We start from the raw sequence: 27259 nt of genomic DNA, 5'->3' as shown, positions 1-27259 counted from the left end.
GACTGTCACCATTTCCGTGCAGCGTGCGACTAGCAGCGGCAAACTACAAAGTTAAAGAGCGCTGCACACTGTGCAGGTCAAGTCATGGCGAGTAGCAGGGATAACGACGACGAAATTCTCTCTCCTCTCGGTAATAAGTCGGCGGTCTGGAAATATTTCGACGAAATGCGGCACAGCAGCCAGCCAGGGTGTTCCCGTGTGGAGGGAGGGAGGAGGGGGGAGGGAGGGGGCGTGGTGTGTGTGTGTGTGCTTGAGAGAGAGAGAGAGAGAGAGAGAGAGAGAGAGAGAGGGAGAGGGAGAGGGAGAGGGAGAGGGAGAGAGAGAGAGAGAGAGAGAGAGAGAGAGAGGGAGAGGGAGAGGGAGAGGGAGAGGGAGAGAGAGAGAGAGAGAGAGAGAGAGAGAGAGAGAGAGGGAGAGATGCAGGGGAGGCTGGTTCATTAGGGGCAATTGGACAATGCCCCACCAAAGGGAGAAGAGAGATTTTTTTCCTATGACTTCTAGACAGTGTTGCTTCTGAATATCATAGTCCAATCAGCTAGTGTTCTGTGGAGTATAGTCCAATCAGCTAGTGTTCTGTGGAGTATATCATAGTCCAATCAGCTAGTGTTCTGTGGAGTATGTTCCAATCAGCTTCAAGTCCCGCCCCTTTCAGGGCAACTTTCAATCTACTCGAAATTGCACTAGGCTGTTCTCGTAGACTTGCATGTAAAATCTATTTTGGTAACTTCAGGCCATTCGGTCATTTGTCTATGGGGTTTTGGGACATGCACAAAGAATCGTACGTGCTTACGTCATGTCATACGGCCGGCGTAGCTTTCAGATCACGTTCGTTCACCTGCTTCACCATGGCTATGGCGGCTAGTAATGTTTGCTTCGTGTTTTTATTTGTTTTGTTCGTTTTGTGTTTTGTGTAATATGTCTATTGGCAACATTCTACTGCTGGTCTTAATTATCAGCGACCGTCTCCGCTGCCGTGCGACCAACACGCAGGGGGAATATGGAACTATACAGCAAATCACACAGCAAACCACTACCGGACTTTGTAAACAAATTGAACAAATGGATTAGAAGGAGGCATCTTTTGTTCCCAACTTGATGATATTGCAACTGGACCTATTACCGAAGTCAAACTTGTGTAAGTAAGTGAATCATCTGTCCTTCAGTCATGATAGGAAAACCAAATCGATGCTGGGAGAAGGAATGGCAGACTGTATTCTGATTGTATCTTCTATGCTCTTTGTATGTTTCTATGCTCTTTGTATGTTTCTATGCTCTTTGTATGTGTCTTGGTGTAGGAGAAACGTAGGACCACGTTGGAAACAAGTGTTTCGGTACACGTTGACGTGTAGAAACTGTAGAGAGAAAATTGTAGAAATTGTAGAGAAAACTGGGGGGGTAGAGGTGATGAAGAGGTCTGTACAGGGGGGGGTAGAGGGGATGGAGAGGTCTGTACAGGGGGGTAGAGGGGATGAAGAGGTCTGTACAGGGGATGAAGAGGTCTGTACAGGGGAGTAGAGGGGATGGAGAGGTCTGTACAGAGGGGTAGAGGGTATGAAGAGGTCTGTACAGGGGGGTAGAGGGGATGGAGAGGTCTGTACAGGGGGGTAGAGGGGATGAAGAGGTCTGTACAGGGGGGTAGAGGGGATGAAGAGGTCTGTACAGGGGGGGTAGAGGGGATGAAGAGGTCTGTACAGGGGGGTACAGGGGATGAAGAGGTCTGTACAGAGGGGTAGAGGGGATGAAGAGGTCTGTACAGAGGGGTAGAGGGGATGAAGAGGTCTGTACAGGGGGGTAGAGGGGATGAAGAGGTCTGTACAGGGGGGTAGAGGGTATGAAGAGGTCTGTACAGGGGGGTAGAGGGGATGAAGAGGTCTGTACAGGGGGGTAGAGTGGATGAAGAGGTCTGTACAGGGGGGTAGAGGGGATGAAGAGGTCTGTACAGGGGGGGTAGAGGGGATGAAGAGGTCTGTACAGGGGGGTAGAGGGGATGAAGAGGTCTGTACAGGGGATGAAGAGGTCTGTACAGAGGGGTAGAGGGGATGAAGAGGTCTGTACAGAGGGGTAGAGGGGATGAAGAGGTCTGTACAGGGGGGTAGAGGGGATGAAGAGGTCTGTACAGGGGGGTAGAGGGTATGAAGAGGTCTGTACAGGGGGGTAGAGGGGATGAAGAGGTCTGTACAGGGGGGTAGAGTGGATGAAGAGGTCTGTACAGGGGGGTAGAGGGGATGAAGAGGTCTGTACAGGGGGGGTAGAGGGGATGAAGAGGTCTGTACAGGGGGGTAGAGGGGATGAAGAGGTCTGTACAGGGGATGAAGAGGTCTGTACAGAGGGGTAGAGGGGATGAAGAGGTCTGTACAGAGGGGTAGAGGGGATGAAGAGGTCTGTACAGGGGGGTAGAGGGGATGAAGAGGTCTGTACAGGGGGGTAGAGGGTATGAAGAGGTCTGTACAGGGGGGTAGAGGGTATGAAGAGGTCTGTACAGGGGGGTAGAGGGGATGAAGAGGTCTGTACAGGGGGGTAGAGGGGATGAAGAGGTCTGTAGAGGAGGGTAGAGGGGATGGAGAGGTCTGTAGAGGAGGGTAGAGGGGATGGAGAGGTCTGTACAGGGGGGGTAGAGGGGATGAAGAGGTATGTACAGGGGGGTAGAGGGGATGAAGAGGTCTGTAGAGGAGGGTAGAGGGGATAAAGTGGTCTGTAGAGGAGGGTAGAGGGGATGAAGAGGTCTGTACAGGGGGTAGAGGGGATGGAGAGGTCTGTACAGGGGGTAGAGGGGATGGAGAGGTCTGTACAGGGGGGTAGAGGGGATGGAGAGGTCTGTAGAGGTGGGTAGAGGGGATGGAGAGGTCTGTAGAGGTGGGTAGAGGGGATGAAGAGGTCTGTAGAGGTGGGTAGAGGGGATGAAAAGGTCTGTACAGGGGGGTAGAGGGGATGAAGAGGTCTGTACAGGGGGGTAGAGGGGATGGCGAGGTCTGTACAGGGGGGTAGAGCTATTCTCATGCTAAAATTGACTGTAAATCCAGATTTTAAAGTTGATATTCTTCCCCGTGGAGCATGCCCCCATAACCTGTGCCCCACCCAAACATTTTAGCACCAGCCGCCACTGGAGAGATGTCTCCTGAACATGTTGATCAGTTAGTTTTTTTGAAGAAAAACCTCCCAAAGAAGAACACTGGAGGATATACTTAGTGATCTGTCAATATGCACTAAGAATGCGGAATTGTTTACATTTGTTTTGTTCTCCAGCTGAAATTGCTTATTTTGGTTAAGAAGAATGTATATAAGATGTACTGCACTGTACTGCATTTGCACTTATTATTTATTATTATTGTATTATTATTTATTATTATTGCACAAATATACTGTAGGTTAAATGGTGACCTTGGTTCAGTTCTAACTGTTAAAAATACTGTGTTTATGAGACAGTAAAAAAGTGAACGTTTTCACAGGAAAAATCCTGCCTTAAAAAAGGGGGGACAAGTTCTTCCAGTTTTGTTTCATAGGACATTAATGTTTTAAAGATGAATATCTCTTGTTTGTGAGACTAGTGAACGGGTCTATTTTTCTTTTTGTAACAGAAGAATACTGTATAATACAATATGATTTAAATGCTGGATACCTGGAAGAGCTCACAAATAAAATGGTCAAATCATATTCTAGTTGTTTTTGTGAGTTGAGAATTGTGTTAGATTGGCATATGATATCGCGTCATATCGATCATATCGTCATATCGATCTTGAATCGAATCGAAATCGTATCGTGACTGACATTGTCATATCGTCAAACATTGTATCGTCATACAAACAAATCGATATAATATCGTATCGTGATGAAGCTGGTGATTTATTTATAGCATAGCATAGAGTACAGCACAGTGTTTTATTGTATAGTATAGTATAGTATAGTGGATAGTGTACATAGCCTTTATTTATGTAAACCAGCTCTTTTCCCTTCTTGTTTTTAGTTTTTTTTTCCTAGCACCAGGGGAGCCACCCCTCCCAAATGTCGTTGTATGGTACCTGTACTATAGCAATGACAATAAAGACCATTCATTCATTCATCCGTCATTGTTATTAGCTAGCTGGAGTTAGCTAGCGTTACCTAGCAACCGAATTGCTACTGCCGTAAACCTACCTGCAGCTAACGTAAAGCTAAAGAGGGTGGATAGCTATTAGCTAGCTGCTTCAATGTGATTCGTCTAATAAAACGAGGTCCTGCGATGACTCACAACATTACATTACGTTATTTCTTCCTAAACAGATCTGAATAAATAACATGTGAAATACAGTAAAAGGTGTATGTTAGTGCATGTGGCCTTTAGGGCCTCTAGTTCCACACACACACCGGGGCTAACATGAATAAATAACATGTGACATACAGTAAAAGGTGTATGTTAGTTCATGTGGCCTTTAGGGCCTCTAGTTCCACACACACACCGGGGCTAACATGCGCCATACTGGACGCTACTAGAATAGGCTACAAAAGAACCAACGCACTTGCCTTTGGCCAGTACTGTTAAAGTTATTATTCATCTGGCTAATATCTTAGTTGTCCTTACCTGCGACGCGATGCTTTATTTAATCACACTCCGGGAGCGTCGATGCATACGCTGTCTTGCATAAGGAGAATGGAATCAACCTTTGATCAGATAGAATGCTGCTCTGACAAAAACACACACACTGTCGCGTTTTGATGACGTCATCAATGGGCGTTTCACTTTCTTCATACAGGGATAGGCACATTCAGCGGAAAATAAACACACGTCTCAGAATGATTACAAAACTAAAGATGATACAAATTAATTGTATCTATTAATTATTTATCAACACTACGTAACATAAGATTAGAAAACTGTAGACCGGTGTCCTCAGACACAAAGGACCAAATACTTTACGGCAAGCAACTCCTCAACAATCAACAATAACAATGAACAATTAACAGTGCAATGCAATGCAATACGACTACTACTACTTATAATAATAATGATAATAATAATAATAATAATAATAATAATAATAATAATAATAATAATAAAAGAAAAAGAAAACAGAATAGCAGCAGAAACTCAACAACAAATCCCAACCACATCAGACAGGCCAACACCCTGCCAACATTCAAACAGGTCCTCTAAACCTCTTCAAGCTGGCCTTCACCAGTTAACCCTCTCCCCCCCTCCCCTTCCCATGTGTCCCCCGCACTACCTCAATTAGGCCCCTATACTTTCTTCTATTTACCTTTTGTTTCTTTTTATTATTACTACTCGATCTTTTCAGTTTGTAAAGCGTCTTTGAGTGTCTAGAAAAGCGCTATATAAGTCTAATGTATTTGTTGGGATGTGTGTTCTCATGTGTTAGGATGCCCAGTGAGCAATAGACGTCTTTTCAACCTCGCCTCTACGCTTGGCCATCATATAAACCAGCTATATTACGGCTATATTTTCTACTTATCTTAAATGCATTAAAACGTTATTAAACCGCTCTAAACTGTCAGAATACGTCCCAGACGTCATGTAGTATGAGATTCATATAGTCTAGCATAGTTATCCTAGCAAAAGTGGTGGTTTAAATTGCGTCTATACGTCGCTGTCCTGGCTTTAACCCAGATAAATGCGGTCTGTGTCTAAACCTGTTTTAGTCTAGCAGCACGTTGAGTTTAAATTAATACCCTAAACGCCTGTAGATTGTCAAAATATGTACCAGACCATCATTTAGTCTGAGATTCCATGTAGTCTAGCATAGTTATTCATGCAGAAGAGGTGGTTTAAATTGCGTCTATACATCGCTGTCCTTTAACGCAGCTAAATGCGGTCTGTGTCTAAACATATTTTCTACTTATCTTAAATGCATTAAAACCGTTATTAAACCCCTCTAAACTGTCAGAATACGTCCCAGACGAGTTGATACATCCACACACGCACGTTTGACAGCTGACCCCACAAAACTTCTCTCTGGTGCAAACAATATGTGTGCTGGCGGGCTGGCGCTGGCAAAAAAGTATCAAAACTCGAAAGGTTCGATACAATTGGATGTATCAACTCGTCTGGGACGTATTCTGACAGTTTAGAGGGATTTAATAACGGTGGGAATAGTACTCGGACGTTTGACAAACTGTTCGGCACGTATCGGACACTAAAAAGAGTCGTTCAAAAAGATTAGTTCGTTCATTTTCGCCCATCACCAATCGACACAGCTAGCCCTTCTTGCCATGACTCCGGCGTTTATTCAGTAGGCTATAACAAGTCAAAACAACTAGACCAAACGGCAGCAATAACACAAATCAATAACAGGTCACGTCGACCTTAAATAACAGTGTACCAGTGTACAATAACTAACAGCTAACTCTTACAGTAACATGTGGCCTGTGTTTTTTGCAGTTCAATTAAAATGAGCATTATTACAAAACATTTAAAACACAGTGGACGTGAAAATGGCGGATCATTTGCATTCCGTTCATAACAAATGATAAATTCCACACGATTTATTTGATAGCACATCAGTGATGCAGTGACGTTGAACTACAACAAAGAGGCTGAGAACTACAACGACCGTCTACCTACCCGCGGGCACTCATGGAACTACTACACTGCGCCTGCGCACAGCCAGCAAACGGTCGCGCGCAAGATTTGAATGTTGTTGGCCAGAGATTTTACCGTCATAATATTAATACCTATTTTAATGGATTTTTAATGGAACTATGTAGAAAACTATGTCTAACCTGTCGAGGTCAGAATTGGTTTCATCATCTGAGAGCAATCTGTCCGTTTCTAGTCGAACTAGTAACAGAAGTTTGCGAGTGGAAGAAAGAAGAAAGAACGAGGCTGACCCGTTCCTGTCTGCGCTGCAGTACCTCTCCCAGGGTGAGTAGCTAGTTCAGCTATACTAACATTTATCTACTCTTTTTATCAACATTTATCAAGTCTTTCGGCTTAGCATTGGTGTGATATCCTGGTTAGACTACCTGTAGTACCACCCCACGCCAGTAGGGGAACCCCAGAGGTGTTGGGCTGGAGTTACCTGTTATATAGCCGGGGTACCAGAGTAAGCCAGGCAGTGCCCGGAGTACCACGTTGTACACACCTGTTCTTGAATAAAAGGTTAACTTGAATCCTGGATGGCATTCCCATTATTCATTAGTTAGGTTACCACATATTGGCGACGAGGATACTGGAGGGACATAAGGACACGAAGTCAAGAGCCCGAGTGAACGAGTATGCTGGACGGGAGTTCAAGTTCAAGGTGGCGGTAGGACTGAATCGGATTGTTGCTAGCTAGCGAGCTAACGAGCTACGGTGGACAAAGGAAGATTCAACGGAGGATTTAAGGTAACGGGAACATGAGTGCGTTGCTAGGGACCCTATCAGCCTACGAAGCTAAGGACCAGACATGGGAGGAATACTGCGAGATACTGGAGCAGTTTTTTGAGGCAAATGACATAGATGATGGGGATAAACAGAGAGCTATTCTCATCAGTGTAGTGGGGCCAGCCACGTACAAACTCATGAGGAACCTACTTAGTCCAGAGAAGCCTAGCTCGAAAACGTACCAGGAACTAGCGACGTTAATGAAAAATCACTACAGTCCGAAACCCAGTGAAATTGTCCAGAGGTATAAATTTGACTCCCGCACTCGCCAGCCTAATGAGACCGTCAGTGCATTCGTAGCCGAGCTAAGAGAGTTGGCCCAGGATTGTAACTACGGTGCTACCCTAGAACAGATGCTGAGGGACAGGTTGGTGTGCGGGATAAATGAAGATCGGATTCAACGACGTTTGCTAGCTGAAACGGACTTGACATTTGAGAGAGCATACAAACTTGCTGTAGCTGCAGAAACCGCTAGCAGAAACGTTCACGACCTACAGGCTAAAGCCGCGTGTAACCAGGTGAGGACCGAGGGCGCACCAGGGAGGAAGGACGAGAGACGTTACGAAGATGTTAACCGGAGACAGAGAGAATGTTACCGATGTCACGGGACCAAACACAGTGCCGGTGAGTGCAAGTTTAAAGATGCCAAGTGTCACGGTTGTGGGAAATTAGGCCATATAGTTAAAGCTTGCCGTAATAGAAGCAGAGATGACGCACGCGCCAGTGTAAACAACGCACCCAGAGCAGAGTACAGGGGCGCACGTCCACACCGCTCCCACAATGTGCGCGAGAGAGCAGAGGACGGGGATGAGAGTTCTGATTCAGAGGAGGCATACACGTTAACCTGCTTGAAAACGGAAACAACGATTCAGAAAGTGAAACCTTTTGTTATACATATTGGAGTAAACAAGAAGACAGTAAATTTCGAAATTGATACAGGATGCAGTGTGAGCATTATGAATGAGAGCAAGTTCAATGAGACGTGGGGAGAAAAACAACGCCCCCAAATAAGACAAACCAAACTCAAACTGAAGTCATACACTGGTGAACAAATCAGTGTAGTAGGTGTAGCAGAAGTGGAGGTGAGACATGCACAGCAGGTGAAGTCATTACCTCTAGTAGTAGTGAAAGGTGCGGGACCTAGCTTATTAAGAGGGTGGCTGGAAGCCATAAAGCTGAAGTGGGATGAAATAAAAAATGTGAGTACAGAGGCACAAACACTACAGGAAGTACTCATTAAAAATGAGGAAGTTTTCAAAAAAGAGCTAGGCATGTTAAAAGGCATGAAAGCAACAATTCGGGTGTCTGCCGAAGCCTGTCCAAAATTCTATCGCCCTCGCTCTGTTCCATATGCCATGAGGTCCAAGGTGGAAGAGGAGCTGGACAGACTGTTGAAGGAGGGCATAATATCACCAGTTAAGTATGCTGAGTGGGCAGCACCCATAGTCCCTGTGTTGAAGCCAGATGGTGCGGTCCGGATATGTGGGGACTACAAACTCACAGTAAACAACGCATCCTCTCTAGAACAATACCCAATCCCCCGTGTCGAGGACCTCTTCAATGCCCTGGCGGGAGGAAAACAGTTCTCCAAGCTTGACTTAAGCCACGCCTACCAACAAATTGAGATGGAGGAGGAATCAAAGAAGTACCTAACAGTGAACACACAGAGAGGCCTGTTCACCTACAATAGGCTACCATTTGGAGTATCATCAGCACCAGCAATATTCCAAAGAATGATGGAGAGCCTACTGCAGGGCCTGCCCCAAGTAGCAGTGTACTTGGATGACATCATACTCACCGGGAGAGATGAAGCAGAGCACCTGAGCACGCTGGACAACGTACTCCGACGGCTTAAAGAAGCGGGCCTGCGACTACACAGACGGAAGTGTGCGTTCCTGCAGGATGAAGTCGAGTACTTAGGACACAAGGTCGATGCTGAAGGCTTACATCCGGTGGAGAGCAAGGTGAGAGCCATAGAGGAAGCCCCACCCCCAAACACAGTGACAGAGCTGAAAGCATATTTGGGCTTGTTAAATTATTATAATAAATTCATGTCTAACCTGGCCACACACCTAGCCCCGTTACATCATCTGCTGAGAAAAGGTGTGTCATGGGCCTGGAACAGAGAACAGGAAGAAGCTTTCCAGAAATCGAAACAGTTACTCCAATCAGCCAAAGTGTTAGTGCACTACACGACTGACAAAGAGTTGGTGCTGGCGTGTGATGCCTCACCCTACGGAGTGGGCGCCGTGCTCTCACATGTGATGGAAGACGGAAGTGAGAGACCAGTGGGGTTCATGTCACGCACGCTGACACCTGCAGAGAAAGGTTATTCACAAATCGACAAAGAAGGGTTAGCAATAATATTCGGGATTAAGCGGTTCCATAAGTACCTCTATGGAAGGACGTTCACAATCAGCACTGACCACAAGCCATTGATATCATTGTTTCATGAGAAGAAACCAGTGCCACAGATGGGGTCGCCCCGAGTGCAAAGGTGGGCAGTCCTGCTGAGATCATACGAGTACAAAATAGTGTACAAGCCAGGTAAAGATCACGCGAATGCAGACGCGTTGAGCAGGTTGCCCCTACCCCAGGCCGAAGAAGAGGAGGATGCAGACAAAGTGCTCATGATAGAGGTCATGGATGACCCACCGATCACAACAGCTCAGGTGAAGCAGTGGACGGCCAAGGACAAAACACTCTCCCAGGTGCATGAGTGGTGCCTGAAGGGATGGCCAAGAGAGGTGGACCCATCAGTCAGCCCATACAGTCAGAGGAGGCTGGAATTGAGTGTGAAGGATGGATGTGTGCTTTGGGGGGCGAGAGTGGTCATTCCGAAGAGAGGAAGGACGGCCATATTAAAGCAGCTACACCACACACACCCGGGAATATCCAGGATGAAGGGCCTAGCACGCTCATGTATGGTGGCCAGGAATGGACATGGAGATTGAACAGGAAGTGTGGTCCTGTCAGGCATGTCAAGAGAGCAGGAAGTCTCCAGCCTGTGCCCCACTACACCCATGGGAGTGGCCTGAGACGCCGTGGAGCAGACTCCACATCGACTATGCAGGTCCCTTCCTAGGAAAGATGTTCCTGTTCATCGTGGACTCGCACTCAAAATGGATAGATGTGTATCCAACCAACACAGCGACCAGTCAAACAACCATCGAAAAGCTCAGACAGTGCTTCAGCACACACGGTTTGCCACAGATGCTGGTATCAGACAACGGAACATGCTTCAAAAGTGCTGAGTTCGAGGCGTTCATGAAGCAGAATGGCATACAGCATGTGACATCCGCACCATTCCACCCTGCATCGAATGGCCTGGCAGAAAGAGCAGTACAGACATTCAAAGAAGGGATAAAGAAGGTGAAGGGAGAGACCTTGGAGACAAGAATAGCCAGATTTCTGTTTAACTACCGAATCACACCACAAACAACAACTGGCTTGGCACCAGCTGAAATGCTCATGTCCAGAAGATTACGTTCCACACTGGATCTGCTGCTGCCAGATGTGAAGACAAAAATCAGGCAGAATCAGCTGAAACAGAAGAAACAACATGACGCACACAGCAAGTGGAGGAGCTTTTCTCCTGGGGATGAGGTGTATGTCCGGAACTACAGCCATGGACCAAGGTGGATACCAGCCATTATTGAGGAAAGCACAGGACCTGTATCGTATACAGTACAGACAGGTAGTGGACATTCCACAAGGAGACATGTCGACCAAATCAGGAAGCGCTACGCAACAACAACCAGCGACACGACTACATCTGAGCAGACTACAGAGCCTATCAACCTACCAGATCCAGGACATTCATCAGAGGCCTTGCCGGAGGATACTGTCCTTACCACTCCAGTCAGTGAGAGAGTAACAGCCCCTACAGGTGTTCCTGAACAGCCTCCTGCTGACACTACGCTGGACGGGAGAGCAGAGCCTCCATTGGCACTACGTCGCTCCATGAGGACAAAACAGACTCCTGCTCGTCTGAAAGACTTTGTAGAATAAGAATAGTGAGCTCCCTCAAGAAAGAGCAAGAATGCGCTCTGGGAGCTTGCTGGGAAGGTGACAGTCTACCCACCTTCCTAGTTTTTCAAGGGAAGAATAATTATATTTTTATTGTGTATGTTGTGTCTCAGGTCCCGTGGTAGGTTCAGCTTAAGGGGGGAGGGATGTGATATCCTGGTTAGACTACCTGTAGTACCACCCCACGCCAGTAGGGGAACCCCAGAGGTGTTGGGCTGGAGTTACCTGTTATATAGCCGGGGTACCAGAGTAAGCCAGGCAGTGCCCGGAGTACCACGTTGTACACACCTGTTCTTGAATAAAAGGTTAACTTGAATCCTGGATGGCATTCCCATTATTCATTAGTTAGGTTACCACAATTGGCTTGTTTGCTTTTTCTATATGTCAACATTGTGGAGTTATATAACTTCCAAGACCACTCTGTCTTCTTGTTTTTAACTAGCTAGCTATTTTTGGCTAAATATACCTACCGGCATCATCACTAAGTAGGTGGATGCGTCCAAAACAAAAGCCTTATATTTGACATGAAGACCTCTATACCCGTATAGTAAGTTAATAACCTCTATACCGGTATAGTACTATAACTAGTAACAACATTGTCAATGAGGTAATTACATGGCTATATGGAGTTTTATCAGTTTGTGTTAAGTGGTTTGTACTCTGTGAAGCGCTGTGCAGACCAGCTGTCTTCAGTGCTCACAGACATCTGATCTTCAACACACATCAAACCTGGTTAAATGCATTAGAATTTTCCACTTATGAATTCGATTCCAATTTAGAACTTTGATCTCTGAACTTAGCCGCCATAGCCAGGTAACATACAATGACTGATGGATAGATGATTCACTTAATGAAGGCTATTTGTTGCAAGTCCCTTAGGATAATAAAGCCGTCTCAATGTCCCAGTGTACATTGCAGGTTACTGTTGAATATCACTGCATCTTTGGAAATGGTCAAAGCCATCTGACAACCCTGGCAGACATCTTCAACACCTCACTGGCTGAATGTAAAGGTACCTCCCTGCTTCAAAACATCCACCATCATGTTGTTGTTGATCAGGCCTGCACCGTCATCAGCTAACTTGACTTGATCAAAAAGGTGTGCACTAAAGGTTTGTTGTCTATAGCAACGGCTTCAACTCTACTATCCATACACGGGGGTCTAGGGTGGGTGGTAGCATACTACAGATTATTTTGTGGCGAGTGTCAAACATTTGCTCACTATAGGAACAAGAGCTACAGGGCACCAGACATTCAAGCATATTACATTTTCTTTGGCACATAGTAGGCAATCCACAATTTATCCGGCTCTTTACTCTTGCTTTTTAAAGTTTTAAATGGGATTCTTCTGTGAAAATAACTTTTCTTTTGCTTTATTTAATTACAGAAGCTGTCATGAACCTAAAAAAGGTCACAGAGGTGGAGGCAAGGGCGAGCATTGGAGATCACCTGAAGCAGGCCCCAGGCAGAACGGGCGGTGCTGGCTACAGAAAGAATAACCCAACCTAAATGTTGTCTCCCTAACTGTTAATAAATACTATTATGTTGTATGTAATGTTCCTATTTCATTGTTAATATTTAATATTTAATATTCTTATTTCCTTATTTATATTTCGTATTTACTATTTCCCTAAATAAATACATGTTCCTATTCATATTTCCTTGTCATAATTTACTTATTACTCATGAAAATTGTATTTGTCTACTTATACTAAGTGTTTAAACGTCTAGGCTATAACAAAGCTAAATTGATGTGAAATTGGAAATTGAAACGTCTGTTTAAACTGCATTTCAACAGCTATATATAGTCTGCCGTTGAAATGCCTATAGAAACAGTCGTTTCAATTTCACCTCCATTAGGCTTTGTTTTAGCCTAGACGTTTAAACACCGGTGTTTCAATGTCTAGGTTATAATTAAGCTAAATTTAGGCTAAATTGGAAATTGAAACAACGTCTATGTTTAGACTTGAAATGCCGTTGAAACATAGAAAGGGAAACAACGTCTATGTTTCAACGGCATTTCAACGTCTAAACATAGACGTTTTTTAAATTTCCAATTTGGCCTATATTTAGCCTCGATTTGGCCTAGACGTCTACGGGCCATTTAGACGTTGTTTAGACGTCTAATCAACGTAAAATTGCTCACTGGGTGAGTGTACATTCATGGTACATATTTGTGTTGTAGTGCCTTGTACACATTTATTGTGAAGGTTATATTGTTATCTGTACATGTGACATGTGTAACACGTGACGTTTATGCATATATATATATATATCACGTGACGTTTAGGTATAAATATCCGTTTTGGCGCGGATGTTGCATCAGACAAGTTGATGGATACCACAGTATTGAGGTGTTTGCTGGTGCTGTGAAGATTTTGGTAAATAAACCAATAATATGAACATGTGAGTGTGATAGTTCTTCTTTGTATATGGACGAGGATAATATATTGCACATACAGATGGCGGATCAATATATTACAGGTTATGGGCCCAGGCGTGGTGGTACCTCAGGAGGAAAATGGCAGAGACTCGTTTTTGACGGAGATGAAAACAACTACGAACTTTGGGAAGTGAAATTTCTCGGCCACATGAGGATGATGGGATTAAAAGACACGATACTCTGCACCAGGAATGAAGGTCCAGATCCAGAAAAGAACGAAGAATGCTATGCAGAGCTAATCCAACTCCTGGACGACAAGAGCCTATCGTTGGTTATGAGAGAGGCGGCAGATGACGGCAAGAAAGCACTTGAAATACTACGAAGTCATTACGCCAGTCAGGGTAAGCCAAGGATTATTGCCCTGTATACAGAACTAACTTCACTAAAGAAAGAGTCTGGTGAAACTGTGACAGATGACATCATCCGAGCTGAAAAGGCAGTAACTTCCCTAAGAAATGCAAAATAAATTATTGGTGACGGACTAATTATAGCCATGATTCTAAAGGGACTTCCAGAGGCGTACAAGCTTTTCGCCATTCATACAACACAGAGCAGTGATGAACTGACGTTCACCCAGTTTAAAAGTAAGCTACGGAGCTACGAGGAGACAGAAAAGTTTGACACTAAAGAAAAATCAGACAACGTCATGAAAGTAAACATAGCATCGGTGACATGTTACGGATGCGGAGGCCAGGGACACATAGCAAGAGAGTGTCGTCAGAAAGGAACCAGTGTAGCTCAGAAGAGAGGCAGTGTAGCTAAGTGGTGCAGCTACCATAGAAGCTCTACACACAGCGATGAAACATGTCGCAGAAAACCCCAGCAGAAAGATGACGCAAAACAGACTGCGGACAGACGAGAAGGTGAGGAAGAACATACTTTTGTATTCACAGTCAGTCAAGGATTCCTCCCAGACACTATTAGAAGAAACGGACTAATGGTAGACTGCGGAGCTACATCCCACATCATAACAGAGGAAAACAAGTTCACGAGATTTGACGAGACCTTTGACCCGAAGTCACACTACATGGAACTAGCTGACGGAACCAGGATGAACAACGTGGCAGTGAAACGGGGCGATGCAGAGGTGTTCTTACAGGACTCAGAAGGAAGATGCGTCGGAGTCACACTGAGGAATGCGCTATTCATACCATCCTACCCACAGAGCATACTCTCCGTACAAGCAGCCACAACTGACGGAGATAAGGTGACCTTTCAAGAAGGACAGAACATGCTCATCAACAGAGATGGAGCCGTTTTCCGCATAGAGCAGTATGAGAGACTGTACTACTTGGAAACGGTAAATGAAACATGTGTTGATTATTCAGTAAATGATATGATGTCCAGAGACAAAGTGAACTTGACTTGCATGAAATTATGGGTCATTGTAATGTAGATGATGTGTTGAAATTACCAAAGGTGGTAGAGGGTATGAAGATCACAGGTAACACTAAGATAGACTGTAGTGCCTGTACTGAAGACCCAACTTCTCAAGATGGACATAAATATGCGATTGCATTCACAGATGATTTCTCAGGGGCAGTGTCAGTTTATTTCCTTAAAAACAAGAGTGAGACAACATTAGCAACTGAAAGATTCCTTGCAGACAGTGCACCATATGGCCAAGTCAAGTGCATAAGATCAGATAATGGTACGGAATTCACAAGCAATTCTTTTCAGTCACTGTTAAGAGATAGAGGGATAAGACATGAGACATCGTGCCCCTTTTCACCTCATCAAAATGGCACAGCCGAGAGACAGTTTAGGACATTATTTGAAATGGGAAGGTGCCAATTACTAGAGAAGGGATTACCAAAGGTACTGTGGCCTTATGCTGTACAAAATGCAGCTCACATCCGAAATAGATGCTACAACGAAAGGACCAACAATACCCCTTACTTCATGGACAGACAGAAACCCAATCTGTCAAAAATGTGGGTGTTCGGGTCAGAGTGTTATGCGTATAAAGCAATTTCATAAGAAGCTTGACCCCAGATGTGAAAAAGGGATATTTGTGGGGTACAGCAAAAACAGCCCGGCATACCTAGTATACAAACCACATACAGGAAAGGTATCAAAACACAGACTAGTAAAATTCATTAGAAAGAACAGTGCGGAACAACATACTCAAACTGATGAGGATGATACAGAACTCCAGACACATAATGGCAGAACATCTGGTAGTGAGAACAGCACTCATGTGCCACTCCAACAGGGTGAAGAGTGCACAGGGAGTCAGGTTCTAGAGGGGAGTGATGAGACTGTAAATACAGATACAGACGAACATGATGAAAACAATGCAGATTCACAACCTAGTCATACTGAAAAGCATCGCTATCCAAAAAGAGACAAGAGGGCCCCACAATACTTAAACGACTACTCATCAGACTTTACAGATGAGGACGTAACCAATACAAGTGTTGATTATTGTTACAGGGCGGTATGTGGAGTCCCTCAAACCTATAGAGAAGCCCTGAGGTCACCAGAGGCACCCGGATGGGAACGAGCGATGAATGAAGAGATCGACTCACTTTTGAGCTTACCTCTTTGCCTGGGGGCAGAAATACAGTGTGGGGAAGATGGGTTTATGCCATTAAAGAAAATGCTGAAAGGGGGAAAATATATAATGAATGAATGAATGAATGAATGAATGAATGAATGAATGAATGAATGAATGAATGAATGAATGAATGGACTTTATTGTCATTGCTACAGTACAGGTACCAAACAACGAAATTTAGGAATATTTAGAAATAAAGCTACCGTATTTTCCGGACTATAAGTCGCGGTTTTTTTCATACTTTGGCTGGTCCTGCGACTTATAGTCAGGTGCGACTTATATATCAATAATTCATAATCTCTGACTGACATGAACTGACATACGGTAATCTCTGACTGACATGAACCAAGGAGTAACTTCCGCTAGCGCCTCATACACGATAGAATAGCCATTATACTTGACAATGTGGACATTAAACACGACAATGTGGACATTAAACATGATGTTATGGACCTTATACACAATGTTATGGACGTTATAAACGATATTAAAGTCATTTATTCCTGCCAGAGACTGTTCTATGTTGCTAAATTACCCCCGCGAGGCTATTTTGCTACTTCCGCTAGCGCCACATACGCGATAGAATAGCCATTATACTCGACAATGTGGACATTAAACACGACAATGTGGACATTAAACATGATATTATGGACCTTATACACGATATTATGAACGTTATACACGATATTAAAGTCATTTATTACCTTTCAGAGGCTGTTCAATGTTGCATTGTTTGTAGGCCGCCCTTCATCCTAACTACTTCCGTTTTTCACCAAGCTATCTTTGTCATGGCCTTATACACGATAAATAGTCGTTACACTCGACAATGTGGACATTAAGCACTATATTATGAACGTTATACACGCTATTATGAACGTTATACACGATATTAAAGTCATTTATTACCTTTCAGAGGCTGTTCCATCCTGTTTGCTTGCTCCCGCGACGCCATTTTGTAGCAACGCGCTAGCTAGCCCTGGCTTTACACTCGATAATTTAAGTATTTCTAACCTTTCAGAAGAAGTTTTAATTTGAATTATGTCCTTCCTGGGCTTACAAATCCTCTCATGTCTCTTCACAGTGCCAGACTAGAGTCAAGCTCAACAGGGTCTTCTTTCCCCGCTGATTCCGCCAAGCCCGTTCCCTTGAACCATGCGACTTATAGTCCAGTGCGACTTATATGTGGTTTTTCCTCTTCGTGACCCATTTTTGGCCTGCTGCGACTTATACTCGGGTGCGACTTATAGTCCGGAAAATACGGTAGATACGTTGCTAAGGGTTACACAAATGACCCAACTCTGATAGTCTTTATATCAAATCTGAGAATGAAATGCAGTATGCTAATTATAAAAGGGGTATGCTATTGATAATAGCATATCATTTAGATTGTTTTTAATTTATAATTTTTTGATAATTCATTATTTTAAAATATTATATTCTTTAGATAAACAACTAAAATAAAAAAATCTAAATTAGATGCTATTGATACTGCATAGAAACACATTGATATAATATACTTGTATGTTTCAGGGGACAATGTTGCACTCTGATATTTAGTGTGTCTCTGTGCTGCTTGCCCAGCAAGAGGGTTGTCAATATTTTGGATGACAGGCTTTCCCCTTTTCCAAACCTAGGAAATAAAACAGCATGCATATGATTCAAAGAATGCTCTCTTACAAGAAGTTAATACTGACTTATTTGATAATTAATTGTATTAAATATTGTATTGTAATACAGCCCCGCGGTGGCGTAGCGGTCTAAGCACTAGCCACTAGTGCAAGCTGCCCACCGGGGACTGGGATCGAATCCCGGTCTCGCCAGATCCGGATATGGCCAGGGCACACAGGGAGCGGCATATTGAGCGGCCGCTCCCGAGGGCGGTATAGGACTATTTCCGGACAAGGATCCGTCGCACAACACCGCCCCCTGGGTGCCGGAATAACGGTGTCGGGCTCGAGGAGCCAGTCAGCTAGTCTGCCTGGCGATCTCCTCTGGGGCTGCCGGCTACGGGGTCGAGCGGCGGATCCTACGCAATAGGCAGGGGATAATTGGATGCTAGGTTGGGTTCAATTGGATACCAAATTGGGTGAAAAAGGGATACAATCTGAAAAACAAATTTAATAAAAAGTAAATATTGTATTGTAATAATTAATACATTTATGATCAACCCTATGTTTCTATGCTCTTTGTATGTGTCTTGGTGTAGGAGAAACGTAGGACCACGTTGGAAACAAGTGTTTCGGTACACGTTGACGTGTAGAAACTGTAGAGAGAAAATTTTAGAAATTGTAGAGAAAACTGGGGGGGTAGAGGTGATGAAGGGGTCTGTACAGGGGGGGTAGAGGGGATGAAGAGGTCTGTACAGGGGGGTAGAGGGGATGAAGAGGTCTGTACAGGGGGGTAGAGGGGATGAAGAGGTCTGTAGAGGTGGGTAGAGGGGATGAAGAGGTCTGTAGAGGTGGGTAGAGGGGATGAAGAGGTCTGTTCAGGGGATGAAGAGGTCTGTACAGGGGGTAGAGGGGATGACGGGGTCTGTAGAGGTGGGTAGAGGGGATGACGGGGTCTGTACAGGGGGGTAGAGGGGATGAAGAGGTCTGTACAGGGGGGTAGAGGGGATGAAGAGGTCTGTGCAGGGGGGTAGAGGGGATGAAGAGGTCTGTACAGGGGGGTAGAGGGGATGAAGAGGTCTGTAGAGGAGGGTAGAGGGGATGGAGAGGTCTGTACAGGGGGGTAGAGGGGATGAAGAGGTCTGTACAGGGGGTAGAGGGGATGGAGAGGTCTGTAGAGGTGGGTAGAGGGGATGAAGAGGTCTGTAGAGGTGGGTAGAGGGGATGAAGAGGTCTGTACAGGGGGGTAGAGGGGATGAAGAGGTCTGTAGAGGTGGGTAGAGGGGATGAAGAGGTCTGTACAGGGCGGTAGAGGGGATGAAGAGGTCTGTACAGGGGGGTAGAGGGGATGAAGAGGTCTGTAGAGGTGGGTAGAGGGGATGAAGAGGTCTGTACAGGGGGGTAGAGGGGATGAAGAGGTCTGTACAGGGGGGTAGAGGGGATGAAGAGGTCTGTACAGGGGGGTAGAGGGGATGGCGAGGTCTGTACAGGGGGGTAGAGCTATTCTCATGCTAAAATCGACTGTAAATCCAGATTTTAAAGTTGATATTCTTCCCCGTGGAGCATGCCCCCATAACCTGTGCCCCACCCAAAAATTTTAGCACCAGCCGCCACTGGTACATAGCCTTTATTTATGTAAACCAGCTCTTTTCCCTTCTAGTTTTTAGTTTGTTTTTTTCCTAGCACCAGGGGAGCCCCCCCCCTCCCAAATTTCGTTGTTTGGTACCTGTACTATATCAATGACAATAAAGACCATTCATTCATTCATACAAAGATTGCCAGAACATCCTTGAGGAGGCACGGAAGAAGAGACGCATAACGTGGGACAACAAACCGGTGATGATCTTCCCAGATTACTCGAAGGAGACCCAGCGGAAGAAAGAAGCATTCAACCTTTGCAAGAGAGCACTCCATGAGCGTAAGATCAAATTCAGCCTGCTCTAACCTGCACGTCTGAGGATCTCCACCGATGGAAATGGCCCACGGGTGTTTGACAACCCGGAGTCAGCGTTACAGTTTATTGAGCATCGCTGAGGACGGTAGGCCTACTGTATGGATATGGTTTAATAGGTGCGGGGATTATTTAAATTTTTTAACGCAATATGCGTATTGGTCTATTACCCGCTTGGCACCTTGTACAGTTTATCTGACATTTGAGTTTGTTCTAAGCTATGTGACCAACATGTAAGCTTGTTATGGCCATAATTCCCCAGTGGGTTATTTTACTAACTGTACAACCCCTTACAATTCTGATGGACACATCATCTGAACACATCTTGGACAATTTACCCAAAGCAGAGGGCTTTTGGGCTGACTTGTTCTAAGTCATGGACCTAGGAAGGTTATTGTTTTGTTTTACTATGATAATGTTCTTAGTCATATTGTTCTCTGCTTATAGAGATCACCAAGTTTTTTGTTTTGTGTCTTATAAGTTACATGTTATTATTTACTTTGTTAATGCACCAGGGGTCTTACATTATATTATAACCAACACTCATTCTATGGTTAAATACGTAAACATTTATCTATGACTAGCAATCAGAGGAATTTGTGCTATTCCACCTGGAATGTAAATGGATTAGGGTGTCCAGCAAGAGAAAAAAGATTTTGAGACATTTGAAAATTAAAAAACAGGATATAGTTTTTTTGCAGGAAACACATTGCTCTCATCAGGAATCAGTTAAACTATGCAGAGAATGGGTGGGGCATGTATTCTTTAGTGCTGGGTCTTCTAACAGTAAAGGGGTAGCCATACTAATTACAAAGGTTTGCAATTTAAGCTAAGGAAGGAGGTTAAAGATGAGGAGGGCAGATTAGTTATAATATTGGCTGACATACAAGGTCAGACCCTGATATTGGCCAATGTATATGCACCGAATGCAGATAATCCTAGTTTCTTTGTGGACTTGGAAAGTAAATTGTGTGATATTGGACAGTACCCTATAGTTTTAGGTGAGATTTCAATAATGCCCTAGATAAAATCCTGGATCGCAGTAAGCCAACAGGAGGTAGAGAGACTGATTCTGTTTTAATTATTAAGAGAATATGTAATTCCATGGGCCTTGTAGATGTATGGAGGCTGAACCATCCAGTGGATAGGGATTATACTTTCTATTCAGGAGCACACAAAGTATACTCGCGAATAGACTTTTTCCTTATTTCGAGATCCTTATTGCCCTCCATACTGGCCTGCACTATTGATAGCATTCTGTTGACCGACCATGCTATGGTTAGATTAGATATGACTCCATATCGAGAGACCATGAGGTCACGAGTGTGGCGCTTTAACTCATCGCTGCTACGGGACGTTGGTTTTAGGGAGGAGCTTAGGGCACAGATCAATCTATACTTGGAGACCAATGTCCCTACGGCTCCCTCCGCCATAGTGGCATGGGAGGCCATGAAGGTTTTTCTCAGGGGATTCATTATTCAGTACTCCTCTCATTAAAAAAAGGCTTCCACTGCTAAACTTCTAGATTTAGAAAGGGAAATTAAGAATATAGAGGATAAATTAAAAAGGAATATATCTGACGTGCTTTGTAAAAAACTGACTCATCTTAAGTATGAATATAATACTATAATATCTAAGAAAACAGAGTTTCTTCTGTTTAGAGCTAGGCAGACTATTTTTGAATCTGGGGACAAGGCGGGAAAATTCTTGGCTAGATACATTAAACAGAAAGAGTCTAAATCTATTATAGCAGCAGTGAGGGATGCAGAAGGGACATTGGCAACTGAACCTAGTAAGATAAATGACATCTTCAAAGACTTTTATATAAACCTCTATACGTCTGAAAGCACTGCCACGGATGACGAGATAGTATCCTTCCTTGATAATTTGAACCTCCCTAAACTGAGTGGTGCACAACAAGAGGAGTTAGAGTCACCTATTAGCTCACAGGAGATTATTGAAGCAATCAAGGCCCTACCAGCAGGCAAATCGCCTGGCCATGACGGCTTTACAGCTGAATTTTTCAAATGTTATGCTGAAGATCTCCTGCCATTGTTTGAAAAGATGCTTACGGAGGCATTTGAAAGTGGTAGGCTACCTCAGTCTCTAAATCAAGCAATTATTACACTTATATTGAAAAAAGAGAAGGATCCGACTGATTGCAAAAGCTATCGTCCGATAAGTTTGATCTCAGTCGATTGTCAACTACTATCTAAAATACTTGCTAATAGATTAGATAAAACACTTGGGTCACTTATCCATCCGGACCACGTGGGCTTTATTAGACGTAGAAATTATTCTGATAATGTGAGGCGCCTTATAAATATTATGTGGTTTATGCGAAATTCTAACAATCCAACAGCGGCCATCTCGCTCGACGCTATGAAAGCGTTTGATAGGATAGAATGGAGATACATGTTTCAAACATTGAAGGCTTTTGGGTTTGGCCAAACATTTCTGAGATGGATTGAGATCCTTTATGAAGACCCGGAGGCAGCGGTGAACACAAACGGTCTAATATCATCCTATTTTACACTTGGTAGAGGCACTCGGCAGGGCTCGGCGCTGTCACCAGGTCTCTTCTGTCTAGCCCTCGAACCCCTTGCAGTAATGATTCGTAACAACCAGAATATTCCAGGAATTAGAATAAATGAGTCCACGCATAAGCTTATGTTATATGCGGATGACATATTATGGCTTGCCTCGGACCCAGGTAGATCTGTCCCAGCACTTTTAGACAACATCGAGTCCTTCTCCAAGCTATCAGGGTACAAGGTCAATTGGTCTAAGTCCGAGGCTCTTCCACTAACTTCGTATTGCCCTAAGACTTTATTCCAGGCAGGGTCTTTTCAGTGGCCTATGGAAGGTATAAAATACCTAGGTATCCTTTTTCCTCATCAAACCAGCAAAATAATAGAAAAAAATGTCGACCCTCTTTTTAAGAAAATTGCTTTAGATACAGAAAGGTGGTCAACACTATTTCTATCATTATGGGGGAAAATCAATGTCCTGAAGATTAACTGTATCCCGAGATTGAATTACCTGCTCCAATGCCTTCCTATTGCCATACCCCAGGTGTATTTCAAAAGGTTTGACCAAATTTGCAAAAAGCTTCTATGGAATGGTAAACGTGCTAGGATAACGTTGGAAAAGCCCCGATCAATAAGGGTGGTATGGGTTTACCTAAACTATGCCTACTGCCTGAGACACATTGCTCAGTGGACACTGCCACCTGAAAGGGCCCCTCCTTGGTTTGAGATTGAGCAAAAATTGCTTTCCCCTATTGCCCCTATAAATTCTATGTCCAGAAAATTATCATTTGAATTACGATCCCATCCTATAATAGCCAACCTCTACAATGTATGGCAGAAAATATCTAAGTCCTTTAAAGTAAATGTCTATCTTAACTCTGAATCTTGTATTTGGAATAACCCCAAATTGCTAATAAATAAGTGTTCCTTTATATGGAAGGAATGGGTAAGAAAAGGAATTGTAACATTAACAGACATATATGGGGGAGATGGTCTGAAATCTTGAGGAGTTGGTTAATGAATATGGGTTGCCTAGACATGATTTTTGGAAATACTTGCAACTCCGCCATTTGCTGGACAGTATTCTAGGTAAAGGAATCACACCTCAACAGTCAACTCTTCTGTCTGAGATTACAAAGATAATGGGTATGGGACATGAGGCGGCTATCTATTATAAAATGGTTTTCCAACAGACGGTTAAGGTATCCTATAGGCATTGATGGTATTTGGTCAGTTGATTTGAAAATTGATTTCACAGAAAAAGAATGGGACAAAATATGTGAGAACATTAAGAGAGTATCGAGAGACATTAAAATTAGATTGATCCAGTTCAAGGTTCTTAACCGGTTCTACTGGACCCCCTCCAGGATGTTCAGGCTGAAGCTCAAGGACAATGCTGATTGCTGGAAATGTTGCAGGCCGGAAGGGACCCTGGTTCACTTACTTTGGGAATGTCCTATGATTCTAAATTACTGGCGAAAGATCCACGAATGGGTGCAAAACATTACCCAGGACAACTTTGAGTTCTGTCCGAGACTGTATGTTCTCAGTGATCCACAAATGACGTCTCTATGTGGAGCTGCAGAATTTATTCAGACCAGTATAATGGTTGGAAAACAAATAATTATGAGACACTGGAGGAACGCAGGGGAGCCGTCTTTCCAGGAATGGCTTATGGAGTTGGCAAAGGTGGCAGCATACGAACAAATGTCCTTCAGTACTATGGACAGAACTGAACAATACACAGCAAAATGGGGAGGCTACTTGGGATATATTGCTAGTCGGTTGTAAGACTTAAGTTGACAAATTGGATGAGTGATGAATGTAATCTATGGGTGCTTTTTTATTTATTTTATTTTTATTTTATAGTTTGTTCTTTTTTCTGTATTATTTCTGTTTGATGACAGCAAGACTTATTCAGTGATATTGTTACCATTTTATACAAAAGTTGTATAAGTCAAGAAATGTGTTAATTGAAAAAATTCAATAAAATACTGATTACAAAAAAAAAGAAAAAAAAGACACCGGCGTCAAAATGTATAACTGTGACTTACCTGCTTGAGCCAGTGTGGTCTGTCAATTGCAACAATCAGATTGGATACGAACAGTTGCAATTGTGTCTTGATGTTGCCCCAAATTAGACTTATTTGGAGTCTTCCAACACCAAGGGCATCTAAGTGGAAGTGATCGATTCTTGTCTGTAACAAAATACAAAGCCAACCGTTGTATTGCTTTTACATGGTTTTATCATTATATGCTTTCTATTTGAATCATTTTTAACACAAGGCAGAGCAGGAGATTTTCAGTCCATTAGTATGTTTTTCATAGTTGCAACCATTTCCAGCAACATGGCAAAAACATATACCTTGCTCTGAGCTTCATTAGGCATAGGTAACATGCATGTATAGACAGAGCTTACATTAAAACATTTACCTGAATGTGCGCTTCAATGACAATGTCATCAGAGAAAAGCTGGTTGTTTTGGCTGAACAAGGTCCCAGTCTCTGTTTCTTGTCGTTTCCTCTCCACTACACCCATCTCAGACATGCCAGCGATAATGATGTTGGTGTTGGCCTTTGTTCTGCGTTGTGCTTCACTGCTGGGTGGTGAAAGATCTCCTCTCCTCTCCTCTCTCTCTCTCTCTCTCTCTCTCTCTCTCTCTCTCTCTCTCTCTCTCTCTCTCTCTCTCTCTCTCTCTCTCTCTCTCTCTCTCTCTCTCTCTCTCTCTCTCTCTCTCTCTCTCTCTCTCATTTACATTGCCAAAGCATGTGAAGTGTGAAGATCAAAAACAGAAACAAAAAGAATGTAATGTACATACTAGAATAAATAAATAGATTACATACTAGATTACAAATAAATAGATTACAAATAGATTACATACCAGAATAAATAAATAAATGAAATAAGATGGCGGCGCGCTACTCAGACGCGCGGCTCGGAGTGGCTTCAACGCTGGTGTTTTTTTAGCGTACATACGTTTGTATGTACATTTTTATTTTAGTACTTATAGGGAACGGTTGTGTAAAAGTACCTACAGCAGACTAGACTTACTAGAAGTTGGTGCGCAAAATGAGAGGACTGTAACAACAGAATTCTTGGAACAGCAGGGAATCCCATTCGACATCGCTCGGTCGCCGGGTGAACAATACTACGCTCTCCCAACACTCAAATACAAACGTCGGCGGCGAGAATAAGCCAGCTTTGCCGAGTATTTTCCAATCCAACGTCAGGTCTCTGGCAAACAAGATGGACGAATTGAGACTGCATGTCGTTACCAATAACATCGTGGGAGATAGCTGTGTGATTATTCTCACGGAGACCTGGCTAAATGACACTATCTTGGACTCCGCGATAGGCCTGGACACCGTGCGGACAGGACTTTGCTTAGTGGGAAGACCCGCGGAGGCGGCCTCATTATATCTACGAAGGACAGCTGGTGCTTAAACACGAAAACTGTAAGTAGCCACTGCTCCCCTGACCTAGAATACTTGACTGTTAAATGCCGACCCACATACCTCCCGAGGGAATTCAACGCAGTGTACATAACATGTGTTTACATTGCGCCAAACGCGGATGGTAGCTTAGCATTGGCGCGGCTATATGACGTCATCAGTGGTGAACAAAGCGCGGACCCACAGGCAGTCCATATTATCGCCGGAGACTTTAATCATGCTGACCTGAAGGTAGTACTACCCAAGTTCTATCAGCATGTTAAATGTGCAACAAGAGGAGAAAAAACACTGGATAAGGTATACACCAACATCAAGCTTGCTTACAAGGCTAGACCGCTAGCTCATCTAGGCATGTCTGACCATGTGTCAATCCTCCTGATCCCAGCCTACACTACCATGAGGAAAAGTGCTCCCATCACCACTAAGACTGTCAGAACCTGGCCAGCAGGGTCCGCTCCTTTGCAGATCTGCCTAAATGACACCTCATGGCAGGAATTTGAGCATGAGGACCTGGAACAGTTCACGTCGGTTCTGAACCACATAGTGAACTGCACCAACTCAGTCACCGTGGACAAACGGGTCCGGGTCTACCCCAACACGAAGCCATGGATGACTGGGAAGGTCCAAAAACTGATCAATGAGAGGGACAACGCCTTCGCAGGGAAGGGCACACTGCTGTACAGCACCACCAGGGCTAACCTAAAGCGCGGCATCCGGGAGGCCAAGGCAGACCAAAGAGAGAAGATTGAGGAATGCTTCCTGAGCAACGACTCCAGGCGGGTGTGGCAGGGGGTTCAGCACATGACAAACTTCAGAGCCAACAGGCTCACAGCCGCAGAGGACGACCCCCTGCTGGCGGAAAAGCTGAACTCCTTCTACGCCCGGTTTGACGAGGGGCGAACGGAGGTAACCACAACACAAACACCACTCTCTCCAGCTCTCAGCAGCCTCACCCTCACAGAGCATGAAGTGAGACGCGTGCTGAAGGCGGTGGACCCCAGGAAAGCCTCATGGCCGGATGGCGTCCTGGGACGGGTGCTGAGGGACTGCGCCGACCAGCTGGCCGGGGTTTTCACCAACATCTTCAACCAGTCCCTGTCCCAGGCCACCATCCCACCCTGCCTGAAAACCTCAACTATCATCCCAGTCCCGAAGAAAAGCACGGTGAGCTGCCTAAACGACTACCGCCCGGTGGCACTCACACCAATCATCATGAAGTGCTTCGAGAAACTAGTCCGGGCCCACATAGTCACACGCCTCCCGCCCAACCTGGATCCATACCAGTTCGCCTACAGAGCCCACAGGTCCACAGAGGACGCCATCGCGATGA

At 44.3% G+C, this 27259-nt stretch overlaps 1 protein-coding gene across 2 annotated transcripts in view; it reads right to left on the bottom strand.

The window, feature by feature from the left end:
• LOC308163072 (uncharacterized protein) overlaps nt 1-4579 on the bottom strand; it is a 95311-nt gene extending 90732 nt beyond the window's left edge. For both annotated transcript variants that reach the window (XM_080537253.1, XM_080537254.1), the window contains exon 1: nt 4556-4579. The gene's annotated coding sequence lies outside the window, so the exon portion shown is untranslated. The remainder of the gene's footprint in view (nt 1-4555) is intronic.
• Between the last annotated feature and the right edge of the window lie 22680 nt (nt 4580-27259).

The sequence above is a fragment of the Nansenia antarctica genome (assembly GCF_963989245.1).
Source record: "Nansenia antarctica genome assembly, chromosome: 7".
NCBI classification, from domain to species: Eukaryota; Metazoa; Chordata; class Actinopteri; order Argentiniformes; family Microstomatidae; genus Nansenia; species Nansenia antarctica.
This window is presented reverse-complemented; position numbering and strand designations above follow the sequence as displayed.